The 21,846-nt window shown below is 38.6% G+C and overlaps 1 long non-coding RNA gene across 1 annotated transcript in view; it reads left to right on the top strand.

Annotated features, from left to right (window-relative positions):
* The window catches only part of LOC128656377 (uncharacterized), a 46,004-nt gene extending 27,809 nt beyond the window's left edge, over positions 1-18,195 (top strand). Inside the window, exon 3 of the long non-coding RNA XR_008401999.1 lies at positions 18,165-18,195. This is a non-coding gene — a long non-coding RNA (uncharacterized LOC128656377). The remainder of the gene's footprint in view (positions 1-18,164) is intronic.
* Positions 18,196-21,846: the final 3,651 nt, after the last annotated feature.

Here is a 21,846-nt window from a genome sequence, read left to right as displayed (position 1 = left end):
GGATCCCGAGCTTGTACATTTTTGGAAGCATATAAAAAGTCCTCCTCCTAGGTTTAGATCAGGGGTTGCCAACCTTTCGGACCTCAGGGACGACTATACTCACAATTTTGAATACTGTGTACCACTAACATGTATTTTTAAAAAATGATGCACCTCTATGTGTGTGTATATATATATATATATATATATATATACATACATACACACATACTGTACATAACTAGTATAATCATAGATAAGTTTACATTATGTATATATATTTACACATTTGTAAGAACAACTTTTTGGAATTAAATAACTGAATGACAGAACTGAGAGAATACTTCCAAATGACAGATGAAGGGTGAGTGCCAACTTTTGAGCTGGAAACAGAGAGGCAAAAAATGGGAAAAAAAGAATTATGTTTAAAAGGACCACAAGACTTCCAAGTTACCTCCCCAGTTAGGAATTATTCAAAACTACTTATGATCATGGACAGACATTGGAGTCATAAATTAAGTTTATATCAGAAAGCTCTCAATATGGATGTGAGCTAACCATGACTGATGTTACTGGCAAATACTATAATACTGGTGGGATATGGCTGATCTGCTGGATGCCAATTACTGAAATTCAGGTGGAATGGCTATGTGCGCGGGAACATTATTAGAATAAAAAATAATTAATATTTAATTTTAAAAAAAGAAGATGGAGGGGAGGAAGACAAACAGTGTTGTAAGTCCATCTGAAGGAATTAGGAAAACTACTTCAAATAGACAGGTAAAGGGAAGAAAATAAATGAAATATAAGAGAGAAATTGTTTTTTTTTTTAAGATAACAGAATTTATGTTTACCTGATAAATTACTTTCTCCAACGGTGTGTCCGGTCCACGGCGTCATCCTTACTTGTGGGATATTCTCTTCCCCAACAGGAAATGGCAAAGAGCCCAGCAAAGCTGGTCACATGATCCCTCCTAGGCTCCGCCTTCCCCAGTCATTCGACCGACGTAAAAGAGGAATATTTGCATAGGAGAAATCATATGATACCGTGGTGACTGTAGTTAAAGAAAATAAATCATCAGACCTGATTAAAAAACCAGGGCGGGCCGTGGACCGGACACACCGTTGGAGAAAGTAATTTATCAGGTAAACATAAATTCTGTTTTCTCCAACATAGGTGTGTCCGGTCCACGGTGTCATCCTTACTTGTGGGAACCAATACCAAAGCTTTAGGACACGGATGATGGGAGGGAGCAAATCAGGTCACCTAGATGGAAGGCACCACGGTTTGCAAAACCTTTCTCCCAAAAATAGCCTCAGAAGAAGCAAAAGTATCAAATTTGTAAAATTTGGTAAAAGTGTGCAGTGAAGACCAAGTCGCTGCCTTACATATCTGATCAACAGAAGCCTCGTTCTTAAAGGCCCATGTGGAAGCCACGGCCCTAGTGGAATGAGCTGTGATTCTTTCAGGAGGCTGCCGTCCGGCAGTCTCATAAGCCAATCTGATGATGCTTTTAAGCCAAAAAGATAGAGAGGTAGAAGTTGCTTTTTGACCTCTCCTTTTACCAGAATAAACAACAAACAAGGAAGATGTTTGTCTGAAATCCTTTGTAGCATCTAAATAGAATTTTAGAGCACGGACAACGTCCAAATTGTGTAACAAACGTTCCTTCTATGAAACTGGATTCGGACACAAAGAAGGTACAACTATCTCCTGGTTAATATTTTTATTGGAAACAACCTTCGGAAGAAAACCAGGCTCAGTACGTAAAAACCACCTTATCTGCATGGACCAGATAGGGCGGAGAACACTGCAGAGCAGATAACTCAGAAACTCTTCTAGCGGAAGAAATTGCAACCTAAAACAAAACTTTCCAAGATAATAACTTAATATCTATGGAATGTAAGGGTTCAAACGGAACCCCTTGAAGAACTGAAAGAACTAGATTAAGACTCCAGGGAAGAGTCAAAGGTCTGTAAACAGGCTTGATTCTAACCAGAGCCTGAACAAACGCTTAAACGTCTGGCACAGCTGCCAGCCTTTTGTGAAGTAAAACAGATAAAGCAGAGATCTGTCCCTTCAGAGAACTCGCAGAAAATCCTTTCTCCAAACCTTCTTGTAGAAAGGAAAGAATCTTAGGAATTTTTATCTTGTTCCATGGGAATCCTTTAGATTCACACCAACAGATATATTTTTTCCATATATTATGGTAAATTTTTCTAGTTACAGGCTTTCTAGCCTGAATAAGAGTATCTATTACAGAATCTGAAAACCCACGCTTTGATAAAATCAAGCGTTCAAACTCCAAGCAGTCAGTTGGAGGAAAACCAGATTCGGATGTTCGAAAGGACCCTGAATAAGAAGGTCCTGTCTCAAAGGTAGCTTCCATGGTGGAGCCGATGACACATTCACCAGGTCTGCATACCAAGTCCTGCGTGGCCACACAGGAACTATCAAGGTCACCGAAGCCCTCTCCAGATTGATCCTGGCTACCAGCCTGGGAATGAGAGGAAACGGTGGGAATACATAAGCTAGGTTGAAGATCCAAGGTGCTACTATTGTATCCAATAGAGTCGCCTTGGGATCCCTGGATTTGGACCCGTAACAAGGGACCATGAAGTTCTGACGAGAGGCCATCAGAACCAAGTCTGGAATGCCCCATAATTGAGTTATTTGGGCAAAGATTTCCAGATGGAGTTCCCACTCCCCCGGATGCTCCTCCATCGCCAGGGAACTCCTTGTTACCCCCTGATGGTTGATATATGTAACAGTCGTCATGATGACTGATTGAAACCTTATGAATTTGGCCTTTGCTAGTCGAGGCCAAGCCTTGAGAGCATTGAATATCGCTCTCAGTTCCATTATGTTTATCGGGAGAAGAGAGTCTTCCCGAAACCATAGACCCTGAGTTTTCAGGGGTTCCCAGACCGCGCCCCAGCCCACCAGACTGGCGTCGGTCGTGACAATGACCTATTCTGGTCTGCGGAAGCTCATTCCCTGTGACAGGTTGTCCAGGGTCAGCCACCAACGGAGTGAATCTCTGGTTATTTGATCTACTTGTATCGTCGGAGACAAGTCTGTATAATCCCCATTCCACTGTCTGAGCATGCCCAGGTGCAATGGTCTTAGATGAATTCGTGCAAAAGGAACTATGTCCATTGCCGCAACCATCAACCCTATTACTTCCATGGACTGCGCTATGGAAGGAAGAAGAACAGAATGAAGTACCTGACAAGAGCTTAGAAGTTTTGATTTTCTTGCCTCTGTCAGAAAAACCTTCATTTCTAAGGAAACTATTATTGTTCCCAAGAAGGGAACTCTTGTTGACGGGGACAGAGAACTTTTTTCTATGTTCACTTTCCACCTGTGAGAACTGAGAAAGGCTAGGACAATGTCCGTATGAGCCCTTGCTTTTGACAGAGACGACACTTGAATCAGGATGTCGTCCAAGTAAGGTACTACTGCAATGCCCCTTGGTCTTAGCACCGCTAGAAGGGACCCTAGTACCCTTGTGAAAATCCTTGGAGCAGTGGCTAATCCGAATGGAAGTGCCACAGGTAATGCTTGTCCAGAAAGGCGAACCTTAGGAACCGAAAATGTTCCTTGTGGATAGGAATACGTAGGTACGCATCCTTTAAGTCCACCGTGGTCATGAATTGACCTTCCTGGATGGTAGGAAGGATCGTTCGAATAGTTTCCATTTTGAATGATGAAACCCTTAGAAACTTGTTTAGAATCTTGAGATCTAAAATAGGTCTGAATGTTCCCTCTTTTTTGGGAATTATGAACAGGTTGGAGTAAAAACCCATCCCTTGTTCTCCTAATGGAACAGGATGAATCACTCCCATGCTTAACAGGTCTTCTACACAGTGTAAGAATGCCTGTTCGAAGATAATTGAGACCCGTGGAACCTTCCCCTTGGGGGTAGTTCCCTGAATTCCAGGAGATAACCTTGAGAAACTATTTCTAGCGCCCAAGGATCCTGAACATCTCTTGCCCCAGCCTGAGCAAAGAGAGAAAGTCTGCCCCCCACCAGATCCTTCCCAGATCGGGGGCCAACACTTCATGCTGTTTTGGTAGCAGTGGCAGGTGACTTGGCCTGCTTACCCTTGTTCCAGCCTTGCATCGGCCTCCAGGCTGGCTTGGTTTGAGAAGTATTACCCTCTTGCTTAGAGGGTGTAGAATTTGAGGCTGGTCCGTTTCTGCGAAAGGGACGAAAATGTGGCTTCTTTTTAGCCTTAAAAGACCTATCCAGAGGAAGGGCGTGGCCCTTTCCCCCAGTGATGTCTGAAATAATCTCTTTCAAGTCAGGGCCAAACAGTGTTTTACCCTTGAAAGGGATGTTAAGCAAAAGCGCTCTGCGCGCCACGATAGCAAACCCTGAATTATTCGCCGCTAATCTAGCTAATTGCAAAGCGGCATCTAAAATAAAAAAGAGTTAGCCAATTTAAGAGCTTGAACTCTGTCCAAAACCTCCTCGTACGAAGATTCTTTATTGAGCGACTTTTCTAGTTCTTCGAACCAGAAACACGCAGCTGTAGTGACAGGAACAATGCATGAAATTGGTTGTAGAAGGTAACCTTGCTGAACAAACATCTTTTTAAGCAAACCCTCTAACCTTTAATCCATAGGATCTTGAAAGCACAACTATCTTCTATAGGAATAGAAGTGCGTTTGTTTAGAGTAGAAACCGCCCCCTCGACCTTGGGGACTGTATGCTATAAGTCCTTTCTGGGGTCGACTATAGGAACTAATTTCTTAAATATAGGGGGAGGACAAAAGGTATGCCGGGCCTTTCCCACTCCTTATTTACTATGTCCGCCACCCGCTTGGGTATAGGAAAAACATCGGGGGGCACCGGAACCTCTAGGAACTTGTCCATCTCACCTAAATTCTCTGGAATGACCAATTGTCACAATCATCCAGAGTAGATAATACCTCCTTAAGTAGGCGTGGAGATGTTGAAATTTAAATGTTACAATATCAGGTTCTGCTTGTTGAGAAATTTTCCCTGAATCTGAAATTTCTCCCTCAGACAAAACCTCCCTCCTGGCCCCTTCAGATAGGTGTGAGGGTATGTCAGAACAGTTATCATCAGCGTCCTCATGCTCTTCAGTGTTTAAAACAGAGCAATCACGCTTTCTCTGATAAGTAGGCATTTTGGAAAAAAATGCATGCAATAGAATTTAATTGTTGTATGGTAATAAGTATTGGCGCACTAGATGTACTAGGGGCCTCATGTGTGGGCAAAACTGGTGTAGACACAGAAGGGGATGATGCAGTACCATGCTTACTCCCCTCATTAGAGGAATCATCTTGGGCAATATCATATCTATGGCATTATTATCCCTACTTTGTTTGGACATTATGACACAAATATATCACATATATTTAAATGGGGAGACACATTGGCTTTCATACATATAGAACATCGTTATCTGATGGTTCAGACATGTTAAACAGGCTTAAACTTGTCAACAAAGCACAAAAAACGTTTTGCAATAAAACCGTTACTGTCCCTTTAAATTTCAAACTGAACACACTTTATTACTGAATATGTGAAAAAGTATGAAGGAATTGTTCAAATTTCACCAAAATTTCACCACAGTAACTTAAAGCCTTAAAAGTATTGCACACCAAATTTGAAAGCTTTAACCCTTAAAATAACGGAACCGGAGCCGTTTTTACATTTAACCCCTATACAATCCCAGGTATCTGCTTTGCTGAGACCCAACCAAGCCCAGAGGGGAATACGATACCAAATGATGCCTTCTATAAGCTTTTTCAGTGGTTCTTAGCTCCTCACACATGCATCTGCATGCCATGCTTTCCAAAAACAACTGCGCATTAGAGGCGCGAAAATGAGGCTCTGTCTATGACTAGAAAAGGCCCCCAGTGAAAAAGGTGTCCAATACAGTGCCTGCCGTTTTTATTAAAACAATCCCCAAGATTTAACAACTATTAAAAGTAATAATCTGCCAAATATACTTAGTAAAGTAATCGTTTTAGCCCAGAAAAATGTCTACCAGTTTTTTAAGCCCTAATGAAGCCCTTTATTCTTTTACTTAAACTAAGAAAATGGCTTACCGGTTCCCATAGGGAAAATGACAGCTTCCAGCATTACCGAGTCTTGTTAGAAATGTGTCATACCTCAAGCAGCAAAAGTCTGCTCACTGTTTCCCCCAACTGAAGTTAATTCCTCTCAACAGTCCTGTGTGGAAACAGCCATCGATTTTAGTAACGGTTGCTAAAATCATTTTCCTCTTACAAACAGAAATCTTCATCTCTTTCCTGTTTCAGAGTAAATAGTACATACCAGCACTATTTTAAAATAACAAACTCTTGATTGAAGAATAAAAACTACATTTAAACACCAAAAAACTCTAAGCCATCTCCGTGGAGATGTTGCCTGTACAACGGCAAAGAGAATGACTGGGGAAGGCGGAGCCTAGGAGGGATCATGTGACCAGCTTTGCTGGGCTCTTTGCCATTTCCTGTTGGGGAAGAGAATATCCCACAAGTAAGGATGACGCCGTGGACCGGACACACCTATGTTGGAGAAATTCTTTTTTATATACTTTAATTCCACTATTTCAAGCCAAGACTATACCAACCTCTGCTGGCTTTAGAATGGAAGCATCTTTCTCCGAGCAGCACGCCGGGCAGGAGGAGTTAAAAATACAATCTAGCTACGCAAGTTGAGCAGTACTACACAACGTGCTTAGGGAGATTGTAATTGTACTTCTCCGTTGGTTTTCACTGATTTCCAGCCTGGCACTGTAGGGAGTTGTGGCACGATGGGGATGACACCATCAGAGGAGATTAATTCCTGCTTGATGGTGTCAACGACCACCAATATCTTCTCGTGGCCCGCCAGTGGTCCATGGACTACTGGTTGGCGACCGCTGGTTTAGATGATATAATCTCTGCCAGCCTGTCTTGAACAGAATTTTAAATCTAGAAGTAAATTTACTGGTGGTCCTGGTCCCCTGTTTGCCAGTATGTTTTGTCTGATTACACAGTCATAAGTGTTCATGATAACAACTGCTTCTTTGTCTGCTTGTTGGTTTTGTGTCACTGTAGATGTTTAATCTGCAACTATAGTCTGTTGTTGAAATAAAATGTTATCTAATATTTTAAATTGTAGTCTCCTCAATAACACTTCTGAATTGTGTCCTCTAGTAACAGGGTGGAACTGCTACTGAAAATCAAATTTATAGGTTAAGAATTAGTGTGTTGTTCTAAAGAAAAAAAGTGTATGAGAGTAACAATTAGTGCTTATTATATGAAAATAAAAGGACATTGTAATAAAAAATAATAATTTAGAGTGTGTCATTTTTACACTATTCACAGTGAAACTCTATCGCCTAGATTTAGAGTTTGGCGTTAGCCGTCAAAAGCAGCGTTAAGGGGTCCTAACGCTGCTTTTGGCCGCCCGCTGGTATTTAGAGTCAGCCAGGAAAGGGTCTAACGCTCACTTCCCTACCGCGATTCCAGGCTACTGCAGATCCCCTTACGCCAATTGTGTATCCTATTTTTTTAATGGGATCTGCCTAACGCTGGTATTTGGAGTCTTGGGAGAAGTGAGCGGTAAAGCCTCTACCGACAAGTCTTTATGGGCTAACGCCGGAATATAAAGCTCTTGACTACTGTGCTCTAAAGTACACTAACACCCATAAACTTCCTATGTACCCCTAAACCGAGGCCCCCCCACATCGCTGCCACTCTAATAATTTTTTTTAACCCCTAATCTTCCGACCGGACATCACCGCCACCTACGTTATACTTATGAACCCCTAATCTGCTGCTCCTAACATCGCCGACCCCTATATTATATTTATTAACCCCTAATCTGCCCCCCCCCCAACGTCGCCGCTACCTTACCTACACTTATTAACCCCTAATCTGCCGACCGGACCTCGCCGCCACTATAATAAATGTATTAACCCCTAAACCACCGCACTCCCGCCTCACAAACACTAGAATAAATTGTATTAACCCCTAATCTGCCCTCCCTAACATCGCCGCCACCTACCTACAATTATTAACCCCTAATCTCCCGGCCACACCGTCACCGCTACTATAATAAAGTTATTAACCCCTAAACATAACCCTAACCCTAACACCCCCCTAACATAAATATATGTTCTTTGTATGCTTTTAACTATTAAATAAAGAAGCTATATATTCATATCTGGTGCTGTGGACTTTTGATTACTACATAAATATAATTTATATTAAACGAAATAATATTCCTAAAATTAACTAAATTATTCCTATTTAAAACTAAATATTTACCTATCAAATAAACCCTAATATAGCTACAATATAATTAATTATTACATTGTAGCTATTTTAGGATTTATATTTATTTTACAGGCAACTTTGTATTTATTTTAACTAGGTACAAAAGCTATTAAATAGTTAATAACTATTTAATAGCTACCTAGTTAAAATAAATACAAAATTACATGTAAAATAAATCCTAACCTAAGTTACAATTAAACCTAACACTACACTATCATTAAATTAATTAAATAAATTACCTACAATTAAATATACTATTCTATAATACAAAAACAAACAAACACTAAATTACAAAAAATAAAAAAGAATTACAAGCAGTTTAAACTAATTACACCTAACCTAAGCCCCCTAATAAAATAAAAAAGCCCCCCAAAATAAAAAATTCCCTACCCTATTCTAAAATACAAAAGTAATCAGCTCTTTTATCAGCCCTTAAAAGGGCTTTTTGCGGGGTCTTGCCCCAAAGTAATCAGCTCTTTTGCCTGAAAATAATAATACAATACCCCCCCAACATTACAACCCACCACCCACATACCCCTACTCTAACCCACCCAAACCCCCCTTAAAAAAAAACCTATCACTAACCCCCTGAAGATCTCCCTACCTTGAGTCGTCTTCAAGGGGGGGCAAGGCCCCGCAAAAAGCCCTTTTAAGGGCTGGTAAAAGAGCTCATTACTTTTGTATTTTAGAATAGGGTAGGGAATGTTTTATTTTGGGGGGCTTTTTTATTTTATTAGGGGGCTTAGGTTAGGTGTAATTAGTTTAAACTGCTTATGATTCTTTTTTATGTTTTTGTAATTTAGTGTTTGTTTTTTTGTATTATAGAATATTTTATTTAATTGTAGGTAATTTATTTAATTAATTTAATGATAGTGTAGTGTTAGGTTTAATTGTAACTTAGGTTAGTATTTATTTTACATGTAATTTTGTATTTATTTTAACTAGGTAGCTATTAAATAGTTATTAACTATTTAATAGCTTTTGTACCTAGTTAAAATAAATACAAAGTTGCCTGTAAAATAAATATAAATCCTAAAATAGCTACAATGTAATTATTAATTATATTGTAGCTATATTAGGGTTTATTTGATAGGTAAGTATTTAGTTTTAAATAGGAATAATTTAGTTAATTTTAGGAATATTATTTTGTTTAATATAAATTATATTTATGTTAGGGGGTGTTAGAGTTATGTTTAGGGGTTAATAACTTTATTATAGTAGCGGTGACGGTGCGGGCGGGAGATTAGGGGTTAATAATTGTAGGTAGGTGGCGGCGATGTTAGGGAGGGCAGATTAGTGGTTTATACAATTTATTCTAGTGTTTGCGAGGCGGGAGTGCAGCGGTTAAGGGGTTAATACATTTATTATAGTGGCGGTGAGGTCCGGTCGGCAGATTAGGGGTTAATAAGTGTAGGTTAGGTAGCGGTGACGTTAGGGGGGCAGATTAGGGGTTAATAAATATAATATAGGGGTCGGCGGTGTTAGGGGCAGCAGATTAGGGGTTCATAGGGATAATGTAGTTTGCGGCGGTGTCTGGAGTGGAAGATTAGGGGTTAATAATAATATGCAGGGGTCAGCGATAGCGATAGTGGGGGCGGCAGATTAGGGGTTAATAAGTGTAAGGTTAGGGGAGTTTAGACTCGGGGTACATGTTAGGGTGTTAGGTGCAGACTTAGAGAGTGTTTCCCCATAGGAAACAATGGGGCTGCGTTAGGAGCTGAACGCTGCTTTTTTGCAGGTGTTAGTTTTTTTTTCAGCCAGCTCAGCCCCATTGTTTCCTATGGGGATATCGTGCACGAGCACATTTTCCCAGCTTACCGCTACCGTAAGCAACGCTGGTATTGAGAGTTGAAGTGGAGCTAAGTTAGGCTCAACGTACCCTTTTTTGAGCCTAACGCAGCCCCTCAGACAACTTTAAATACCAGCGTTGTTGGAAGGGTGCGTTGGGAAAAAAAGCAGCGTGAGCTACGCGGGTCTTTACCGACAAAACTCTAAATCTAGCCGTATGTGTTTAAAAACATAGGTAAAGTCCAGCTCTGAACACAGCAGGTGATTGGCAGGGTTCTGTGACTGCTGCTGCTGATTGGTTCATCAGCCGTTTCCTGTTTAGACCAGTAGTTATCTTAATTCTACAGAGTTGGCCTTTATCTGTATTTAACCCCTTTTTTTAGGGGGGGACACATATAGCTCCATAGTGAATAGTGCAAAAATTAAAGTATGTTTTTTCCCACTTTTTTATTGCTATTCTAAAAAGCTAGCTATTGTTCTTAAATATCATATATAAAACACGTTTGTTACTGTTTGAAGGTAACTACATAAGGACTGAGCAGGAAGTTAAGACAAATTCATGCAGTATTATAAAGGGTAAAAATTTAAAATTACCAAATTCATTTATGATTACTTACTTACATTTATCTTACCTAAGTGCATATTTTTACCGAAAATGGAAGAAATGATAAAACTCGAAACGTACTGTATATATAAGACTATAGATAATTATAAACAAAATAGTAACTAAACATATATATGCTATGATTTACATTATATCATGGTAATAATTATTATGAGTAGCCCTGTATAACAAAGATATAAAAGTGATTTACATTATTTTGATACCCCAAAGATTTGCATCTGAATTAAAGAATAATCTCTGGTGCCAGAAAATTTTGCCTTCATCTCACAGAACCCCAGCTGGTCTGCAGATAACATATGTTCTAGGTGGTGACACCTACTGTATATAAGAGCTGCAGACGCCTCAGTTCCTCATTATTATTATATCAGTTATTTTTTTATAAAGCGGCAGCAGATTACGCAGCATTATACAAAGAATAAAACATCACAGCGATGTATTAAATACACAAACAGTAGGGGTACAATACATTTGTAGGTGCAATATTTGAGTAATACAAAAAGGAGAGAAATGCCCCGCCCTTCATCACAATCAGTAGTAGTTCACTTACATACAAAGTGGCCTACAGGTAGAGTGGCTCTCAAGCTTACAATCTAAAGGAGCGGGAAAGGGAATGGACACAGAACATAAGGGAGAAGGGAAATTAGTCTGATATAAGGCAGGGTAAACAGAGTGAGTGATGACATAGGGAAAAAAAATAAGAAAAAAAAGTGTAACAGAATAAGGCAAAGTGTCAGTACAGAGGCTGTGAATATGAAGTAGTTTCTCTATCCTGGATTATTAGTGACAGCTGCACCTAATTACTGTTAGGAGGTGATTATATATTAAAGGGACAGTCAACCCAAAATGGGTTCTAACTCATACATATAGACTTTTAAACAATTATTTTCCAATGTAGCCCAATTTTCCATAATATTTAGTTAGCATGTAAAAAGACTTACAATTTTCGGCTGTGCTGTTAAAAAATGTCCGCCTGCCCCCTCCCCTATTTCGTCACTAGTCTGTGCTCGCATTAACTTTTCTATTTTACACGCTCCCAGCGTTTGCACATTTGCCAATTTTCGTCAAGGGGGTACAAGCTGTGTACTGAGTTCCAGATTCAAAAGTACCCCCTTGACGAAAAATTGGCACATTGCGAATCCGCAAACGCTGGGAGCGTGTAAAATAGAAAAATTAATGCGAGCACAGACTGGTGACAAAATAGGGGAGGGGGCAGGCGGATATTTTTTAACAGCACAGTCGAAAATATTAAGTCTTTTTACATGCTAATGAAATATTGTGGAAAATTGGGCTACATTGGAAAATAATAATTGTTTGAAAGTCTATATGTATGAGTTAGAACCCATTCTGCGTTGACTGTCCCTTTAAGGTAAACACCTGGGTGGGTGGTGGTGAAAGAAATGGAGGGTTAGTGCTTGCAGCTCTGGGAGACTGTTGTTAGATTTTGCATAGGACAAATAATATAAAAAATTATAACCATTTGCTCATTCTAAAAATCAATCACAAAAGTGTATGCTCTCTCCTTTCAACCAAAACTGACTCTTAACCAAAGCTTAAAGGGACATAAAACTTCTTATGTGTTAAATTATTGCGCAAGGGGAAAAAACAGGACATATGAATTAATGTTACATAATTCTGTAGAATTATGTAACATTAGGATAGCCCTGATTTTCAGTACTGAGCAATGGGCTCACTGACTATTCGCAGTTGTTGACTGCTTTACCCAGCATGGGAGCATACTACATTTAGTTCAATGGCACGATCGGGCACACTGTGATTAGACAGAGAACCTGTGATACGGTATTGAAAAACAAACAGCAGAGCAGGTAAGGTAAGTAAAATTTTGGGGTGTTAGCTTTATTTTTTTAATTTTAGGTGCAGCTAGCCTAATGTTACATAATTCTGCATATAGAGCAGAATTATATGACATTAATTCATATGTTTGCTGTCCTTTTAAAATCCGCTCCAGAGCAGCAATGCACTTCTAGGACCTAGCTGAACACGTGGTGAGCCAATGACAAGAGTTATAGGTATAGCCACCAATCACCAGCTAGTTCCCAGTAGTGCATTGTTACTCCTGAGCTAGTTATGCTTTTCAATAAACTATATCAAAAGAATTAAGTATATTTGATAAAAGTAAATTAAAAAGTCTTTTAAAATTGCATCCTCTATCTGATTCATGAAAGTTTAATTTGACTTCCAGGCCCCTTTAATGGCAGCATACAAAGACCATTACAATTCATGTTAAGGATTAGGAAGGTACATCCAGCAGATACAGACCCGGATCAAAGTTTGTGATGATGAGGGGGATGCAGGTTTAAGTTAGGTCAGCTTGCAGGTTTGTAAACAGCAGCATTATTTTGTTTCCTCCACCAGCATGTATGTTCTTTTCCATTTATCTTTTAAGTGCTTGGCTATTTTATTATTTATACAGCACTGCTCTAGTACTATTGTCAGAGAACAGTGTAGGATATATAATGTGCTAATATTTATTTTGGTTTAACAACACAACCAGTCCGAGGTAAAGTTGTTCTTAGTCAGATTCAGGAATTCTAGTCTTTAAACTTATATATTTGTTTTTATCGTGCTTGTTGTTTTCCACCTTGCAGCTTCATCAGCAGACCGTACAAAAGTAAACTAAAGATGCTGTCCATACTAGCAATACATCTTTATTTATCTTGATTCCTCATCCATACATGTAATATCTCTTTAAATAAAATAAGGAAATTAACCTTTTTGTTCTAATAACTGTCTTCATTAAAGGGGATATGAAGCCCAAATTTATTTCTTGATTCCGATAGAGCATGCAATTTTAAACAACTTTCTAATTTAGTTCTATTATCAATTTTTCTTCAAACTCTTTGTATCTTTTGTTGAAAAGCAGTGACGTATGCTTAGGAGCCGGCCCATTTTAGGAGCTTTGCAGTTTTGCAAGAATGGTATCAATTTGCGATGGCAGCACTATTTCCTGCCTTGCGGTGCCCCAGATACCTACCTAGGCATCTCTTCCACACACAATATCATGGAAATTAAGCAAATTTGATGATTTGAGATCAGTCTCTCACCTGACTGATTTGAGATCAGTCTCTCACCTGACACATCCCACCCCCTGACCCTTCACAAACAGCTCTATTCCCTCCCCCATCCCACAATTGTCACTGCCATCTTAAGTACTGGCAGAAAGTCTGCCAGTACTAAAATAAAAGACTTTAAAAAAAAAAAACATTTTTCTAAAATAAATAAATAAATAGTTTCTGCAGTGTAGGTTCTCCCCTAGCATGTAGGGGGGATTTTTGTATTGTATTTATTTGTACTGTGGAGGTCATTCATCTGGCTCACTTTTTATCTGGTATATAATATTTTATAATTGTAAAGGCAGACCTGGTGTCTTTACCACCTCTTTAATAAACGTTTAGTTTAAGTGACATCCAGTGCAGCCTTGTCCTTCTTTGGTTCTTATAGTAATATATAGAACTCTATCTCTTCTAGTGGCAAAATATAAATATATATATATATATATATATATATATATACATACACATATACACACACACATATATATATATATATAATGTGGTCATCATGAATGATGTGCAAATAACATTCTATAATTTTAGATAGATGATATATACATCGAAATTTGTGTATTGAGGTTTGCTGTAAAACCTTATTTACATACAATCGATTTCAATAAACAAATAAATTTAATATGCTCAACATCATTAAAGTATGTACTTTTTATATAATAAGCCTTATATATTATATCAATTTTTCCAAAAAAAACAAAATTACTGTTTGAATTTTTATTTTATTTTATAAGTTGGTGCAGTTATTATTGATACCTTTTTTCATTATATATTTTTACAATTAATATAGATTGAATACTGTATATCTGATAATTATATATATCTTGATTCAATAGTTTTTTATTTAATTATTTTGCTAATATCTGATTTAGATACTTAGAGGCCTACTTATCAAGCTGTCAACCGCAAATACGCTGGAATTCTGCAGCGTAATTGTGGCGAGCTTGATTCCCCTTAGTTATCAAACCCTACAGACCGTCAAAAGTTGAAATTAGTGACATAACATACGATCCGCCGGTCTCAGTCTGACACAGATCGATGTTTACGTCACTACAGATGTTCCGAATGCAAATTCGGCACTATCTGACAACTTTTGCTAGTTAACAAATATCTAACAGGTACGCTCGCCACTATTCCGGCCCAGCATACCTGGTTTTCAATCCGCCGCCCTGGAGGCGGCGGATGCCATAGAAATCAATGGGAGTCTGAAAGCAGCGAAAACTCATGTTCGCTGCTGCCCGATATCCCATTGATTCCTATGGGAGAATAAAAGTTATGTTTACACCTAACACCCTAACATATACCCCGAGTCTAAACACCCCTAATCTACTGCCCCTACACTGCCCCCACCTACATTATATTTATTAACCCCTAATCTGCCACCCCCTACACCACCGCCATATACATTATACTTATTAACCCCTAATCTGCCGCCACTAAATTACACAAAATAAAAAATAAATGATCAGATTTAAACTAATTACACCTAATCTTAGAGCCCTATGAAAATAAAAAAGACCCCCAAAATAAAAAAACCCTAACCTACAATAAACTACCAATGGCCCTTAAAAGGGTCTTTTGCGGGGAATTGCCCCAAAGAAATCAGTTCTTTTACCTGTAAATAAAAAATACAAACACCCCCCCCAACAGTAAAACCCACCACCCACACAACCAACCCCCCCCAAATAAAAACCTAACTAAAAAAACCTAAGCTCCCCATTGCCTTTGTTTGGGCATTGCCCTTAAAAGGGCACTTAGCTCTATTGCTGCCCAAACCCTAATCTTAAAATAAAACCCACCCAATAAACCCTTAAAAAAATCCTAACACTAACCACCTAAGATCCACTTACAGTTTCTGAAGAGCTGACATCCATCCTCAACGAAGCGGCAGAAGTCCTCATCGAAGCCAGCAGAAGTCTTCATCCAAGCGGCCGAAGTCTTCATCCAAGCCCGCAGAAGTCTTCACCATGACGGCATTCTATCTTCATCCATCCGGCGCGGAGTGGCTCCATCTTCAAGACATCCGACGTGGAGCATCCTCTTCTTACGACGTCTTCTTCGGAATGAAGGTTCCTTTAAATGACGTCATCCAAGAATTCTATCAGCCAATCGGAATTAAGGTTGAAAAATTGTCTTGGCTATTTCAAACATCCAATAGAATGCGAGCTCAATCCTATTGGCTAATTGCAACAGCCAATAGGATTTTTTCAACCTTAATTCCGATTGGCTGATAGAATTCTATCAGCCAATCAGAATCTAAGGCACGCCATCTTGGATGATGTCATTTAAAGGAACCTTCAATCCGAAGAAGACGTCGTAACAAGAGAATGCTCCACGTTGGATGGATGAAAATAGAAGATGCCGTCTGGGTGAAGACTTCGGCCGCTTGGATGCAGACTTCTGCCGGCTTCGATGAGGACTTCTGCCGCTTCGTTGAGGATGGATGTCGGCTCTTCAGAAACTGTAAGTGGATCTTCGGGGTTAGTGTTAGGCTTTTTTAAGGGTTTATTGGGTGGGTTTTAATTTTAGATTAGGGTTTGGGCTTCTGAAATAGAGCTAAATGTCCTTTTATGGGCAATGCCCATACAAATACCCTTTTAAGGGCAATGGGGAGCTTAGGTTTTTTTAGTTAGGTTTTAATTTGGGGGGTTGGTTGTGTGGGTGGTGGGTTTTACTGTTGGGGGGGTGTTTGTATTTTTTATTTACAGGTAAAAGAGCTGATTTTGTCAATGATGTTGCGCAAACTTACGCATGCACAGTGAGAAATTTTACCTGCCATATTTAAACTGCGGTTGTCACACAGGATTGTATAGAAGTGGCAGATACACACGGAGTAAGTTCAGAAAAATTAATATTTAATAAAGACGATTGCAGCGATTAGGTAAAAAAATCATAATGACATCCTATGGAAAATATGCTTATAACAGATTGTAGAAATGTAAAAAGCTAAAGTTAAATTGAGCTTACAGTGGACCTTTAAAAGTTTGCTTAAAAGGGACATTAAAGTCATTGTTTTGTATATAGCACATCACAAAACAGTCACTGCACAGTTTAAATTATTGTTCTGTTACCATTGGTTTGCAGTCCAGGAACAAACCTCTTGAAAAAACATCTTGAGTGTTGTTTATAATTTCTCATTTGTGACAATTTAGGGACAGCAATAAATTCAGCAACTGTGCATTTCAAGTGGTCACTGTAAAAGCACTCTAGCCTCTGGAAGCAGTGGAAAAACTACATTTTTCAGATATTACAGGAAAAGGCAAGCTGAATAATGAAAGTATAATGCAAAGTTGTTTCACCATGTATAACTAAAAATTTTGAGCTAGATTACAAGTGGCGCGGGAATTCTTAACGCGGGGGCGATATTTGCAATATCACACGCTCGTTAACTTGCTCCAATATTACAAGTTGAAAGTAAATGCGACCGCACAAGCACAAAATAAATTTGCGCTCCTCTGGTTAGCGCAACTGAAGACCTTGTGTAAAGGGTTAGGGCTAAATAAAAAGTTGCACCAAACACAACATAAATACATCAAAATAATGTGTTACACTCATATATACACTATCTAATAAAACCTATTCATAGAAATATTAATTTAAAAAGTTATAAGTGTTAAAGGTATATGACAAGGCATTTGAATGGAAAAGGCTATTTACAAAAACATCAGATATAGATAAAAAGAAAAATTAATAAATAAAATGAACATTTTATCCTATGTAAAGAACATAGGAATATAAAATATTACTCACTTCGGGTTTGCCCTGAAGGTCTAACACAGTGTCGGGTTAGCACGTGAGCGATAGGTGTTAGTTTTGTTTTTAAGTTGCGCTCTTTATAGAAGTCTATGTGGAGAAGTTTGCGGAGTCGCAATATCTGAAGTCGTACAGTTAGCAGGGGCAGGGTTTTGCTCTTGTGCTAATTTTTTACTTTCAACTTGTAATAAGCGTGCTATCGCGGGCGCATTACAAGTTGATTTTCAGCAGTATTAGCGCAATTTCAGAATGGAATTACAGGAAAAGGGGGGAGCATAAACAATTAAGTATATTGCAGAGTGTTTTTTTTTATATATAAGATTTATCATTTTATATTGCCATCTCATAGTGTTTAATGTCCCTTTAAGTGACATCACCCAGCTCCCCAGTACTCCCACCCATATGATTCGTGAACTTCCATACATTTGTTCTTTTTAAATGTGCCAAGTATTTTTCTGTAATTGCACACCAAATGGTAAGTCCCCTGTGGGTTGCAATAAACATTGTTTCCTTCCAGCACAGGTTAAATACGGATTAGTTCCCTAGATTTACTGCTGTATTTTTCATGTGACAAATCCTTTGCTTTGAATAATAAGACATGTTACTGATATTTTTCTGATATATTTAGTGCCAATATGGACTTGTGAAATGAAGACAGCATGCCTCCATCAGGCATGTAATTGCCTGAACCAGCAACGCCTCCACCAGGCATTACAGCCAATCACAAAGTATCCCATGTGGGATCTGCGAAAATGCGTGCTCCATACACCTACCTAGGTATCTCTTCAACAACGAATAACAATGGGAATGAAGCAAATTTTATAAAATTAAATAAGTAAATTGAAAATTTTTAAAAAAATTGTATGCTGTTTCTGAATTACAAAAGAAAAATGTTTTGTTTTCATATCCCTCTAAATTAACATAATGGGTGAGTATAAAAATGTTCTGAATGCATAAATATCTTGTTACTTTTCATTAGCCAAACTTCACGCACCAATTGCCTTATTTGGAAGAGCCAGGACTTTTTACTAAAACAGACAAGGCGAGCCACAGTCATTATGTTAACAAAACAATTTTTGTTTTGCAGTTCCTTATTGCATTATCTATGCTGAAGTAATTTTAGGAAGTGATATGTAGCAGGTTTACTATGTGAAGCATCATTATATTAACAAAAGAAAAAAAAATCAACATAATTCAACCTGCTGTGCTTTGTGATACACCTAATATGTTTCTAAAATTAATATGGGATCTCCTATTAATATTTAAAATCCACATGGTAGCCCAAAGTTTGCAACGAAGCAGTAAAAAGATAAAAAAAACGTAATTTACTCTTACCTGATAAATCAAATTCTTTCATGGTGGTAAAAGTCCACAATCCATTACTACTGGGAATCACTCTTCCTAGCCACTAAGAGGAGGCAAAGATTCCCAAACCCAGAGAGCTTTATTAAAACATCTCCCACCTTACTAGAAATTAGTCTGACATATAAATAGGAAAGTAATAAGCAAAAAAAGGAGCAGGGGAAAATATGCAAGAAATAAAATATAAAGCTATCACCAGATAAAAAACAGGGTGGGGTCTTGTGGACTCTCACCATCATGAAATAAATGAATTAATCAGGTAAGCATAAATTATGAGTTATTTGAAGCTAAGACAAGTATCATATATAATCATGTTTAGTTTATATTTCTTTTTCATGAACATTAAGCAAAAAGGACCTAGCAAAAACTACATCAACCAGAAACAACAGCCTGATGGACTTTCCTACCAAAGACTGCATCAGAAGAATAAAACATTATCAAAATGGTACAATGTAGTAAAAGAATGCAAAGAAGACCATATAGCTGCCTTGCAAATATGATCCAGAGGCCTCATTCTTAAAGGTCCAAGATGTGGCAACTGATCTGGTAGAATGGGTAGTAATCTGTTTAGGAGGAGACTGACCCACCTCCAAGTAAGCCTTTTGAATCAAAAGCTTAAGCCAAGATGCCAAAGAAACAGCTATAGCTTTTCTTTTGCCAAAGTTTAAGCCATTTAAACTAACCGAAGGATTAAAATAGCCACCAGGCTTAAACCAATCCTTAGAAACTATCTGCGAGACAGCATTAGGCACAGGAAAAACATCTAGAGATTTAGCAGTAGGTTTAAAAATCAAATCCAAATGCTTAACAGATTTGTCCTAAGATACCTTAGGATACAGAAAACCAAAAGTAAAATAATACCTCTTTCAAAATGGATTAAATATAATCAACATTAAAAAACAAACAAAAACAAAAAAGATCCCTGATCATCAGATTATAACTCACCCTCTGAGGACGAATCAGCTGAACCAGGATCCTACAGGCTTAGAGCTAGTAGAAGGTAAATCATGAACTGACCTTCTACGCTTACTTAAAGGAACAAAGCAGTCAGCATTTCAGATACAGTGGAGCATACAAAACCAATGAACAAACAAACAGTAGGAGGGCAGATACCTTTAGAAGCAAGAGCAGCATTAGTCTGATAACAATGCAAAATAACATTTAAACAAGAATTGCACACGAGTTGGAGGCAACACATCGAGTTTACAATATACACAATTCACATTGGTAGCAAAGTGTTCAGAGGAGATAGCTTCTAAAGACATTTCAGGGACAGACACAGAAGGCTCTATAATAAGTGAAAACTACAACAAAGTAGAAAACACAACCATAAGGCTATATTCACCCTGAAAGAGCTCTTGAAGCAAAGGAACACACATCTTAATGACAGGATCAAATAGACCAGAAGAGTGCCAAGATACCTGTGCGTGAAATAAAACCAACGTACAATATCCCAATAAGCTGACGAGCAAAAAACAGACGTGCCGCGCAAACTCAATAAGCCAACGCGCGAGCAAAAAATGTAAAGGGGAATTGAGCCTTATAACCTTAAGGGAGTCAAAATATAAATATACATTACATATTGTCCCTAGTTTATAAAGTACAATAAAGTATAAACTAAATAGCCCAATAGGCTTAGATAAGTGCCAGAATTATAAATAAAAAAATATACTTACCTATAGGCACCCAGCTACTGGAAGATAAAGTGAAATCTAGTAAAAAGCCAAACCAGTGCTGAAACATTAAGAGCAGAGGAAATGGAAGGTGTATACTATAGGTGTATTTGTGCCACTACCCAATACTCCCAATACATCCGCCCGTCAATCAGCAGCACTCTAAGGGGAAACTGGGCCTTAACTCAGTCGGAGAACCTCTCTCACAAAAGAACATCTGGAGCACATTAATTCTTCAACTACCTCCAGCAGCGCAAAGACAAGACTAGTTTCTAGTAAGGTGGGAGGCATATTATAGAGCTCTTAGGGTTTGGAAACCTTTGCCTCCTTCTAGTGCCCAGGAAGAGTAATTCCCAGGAGTAATAGATTGTGGACTCTCACCACCTGTATGGAAAAAAAGAAAATATACTATATTAATATGCTAATCAATATATACAAAAAAAATATATTCATAGGCCCCTAGTTATCAATGTCTGTCGGACCTGATCCGACAGTGCGGATCAGGTCCGACAGACATTGCTGAATACGGCGAGCAATATGCTCGCCGTAATTCATCATTGCACCAGCAGCTCACAAGCTGCTGGTGCAACGCCGCCCCCTGCAGACTCGCGGCCAATGGGCCGCCAGCAGGGGGGTGTCAATCAACCCGATCGTACTCGATCGGGTTGATTTCTGGCAATGTGTGTCCGCCTGCTCAAAGCAGGCGGACAGGTTATGGAGCAGCGGTCTTTGTGACCGCTGCTTCATAACTGGTGTTTCTGGCGAGCCTGCAGGCTCGCCAGAAACACGGGGCATCAAGCTCCATACGGAGCTTGATACATATGCACCATAAAGTCAACAGTAAAATGAAAATGGTTGATGCCTGGAAAAATATGGGAGGAGTTGTTGATTTCACTGAACACAAAATCTTACAGATTTGCTGTATGTCAAAATTACAATATTTGCTATTATCTCATTGAAAACTACCTCTTAGAGATCATCTAATGTTTCCTTATAATTCTCCAGACACAAGCAACTTTTAACTTCTTCGCTAATTCTCTGTGACAGTCACCTGGGGCTGTGACATCCTAGTATGACCTGGCCTGATAATCACTGATCTAAATGGATCTGAAGTATTCCAGTCTACAGATTAAATTATTGCTTGATGTCCAACAAATGTGGAAATAACTCCCGTGGGAAAACTATTTTCTATATAACTTGTAATAGCTGCAGGTATAATCTGACAGTCAGAGCTGAGACTACAGAATCTGAGAGTATAATTTTACACTATTGCTT

This window comes from Bombina bombina, chromosome 4, assembly GCF_027579735.1.
Source record: "Bombina bombina isolate aBomBom1 chromosome 4, aBomBom1.pri, whole genome shotgun sequence".
In the NCBI taxonomy this organism is placed as follows: domain Eukaryota; kingdom Metazoa; phylum Chordata; class Amphibia; order Anura; family Bombinatoridae; genus Bombina; species Bombina bombina.
The sequence above is the reverse complement of the archived record's forward strand: the minus strand, read 5'-3'. Positions and strand labels throughout refer to the sequence as shown.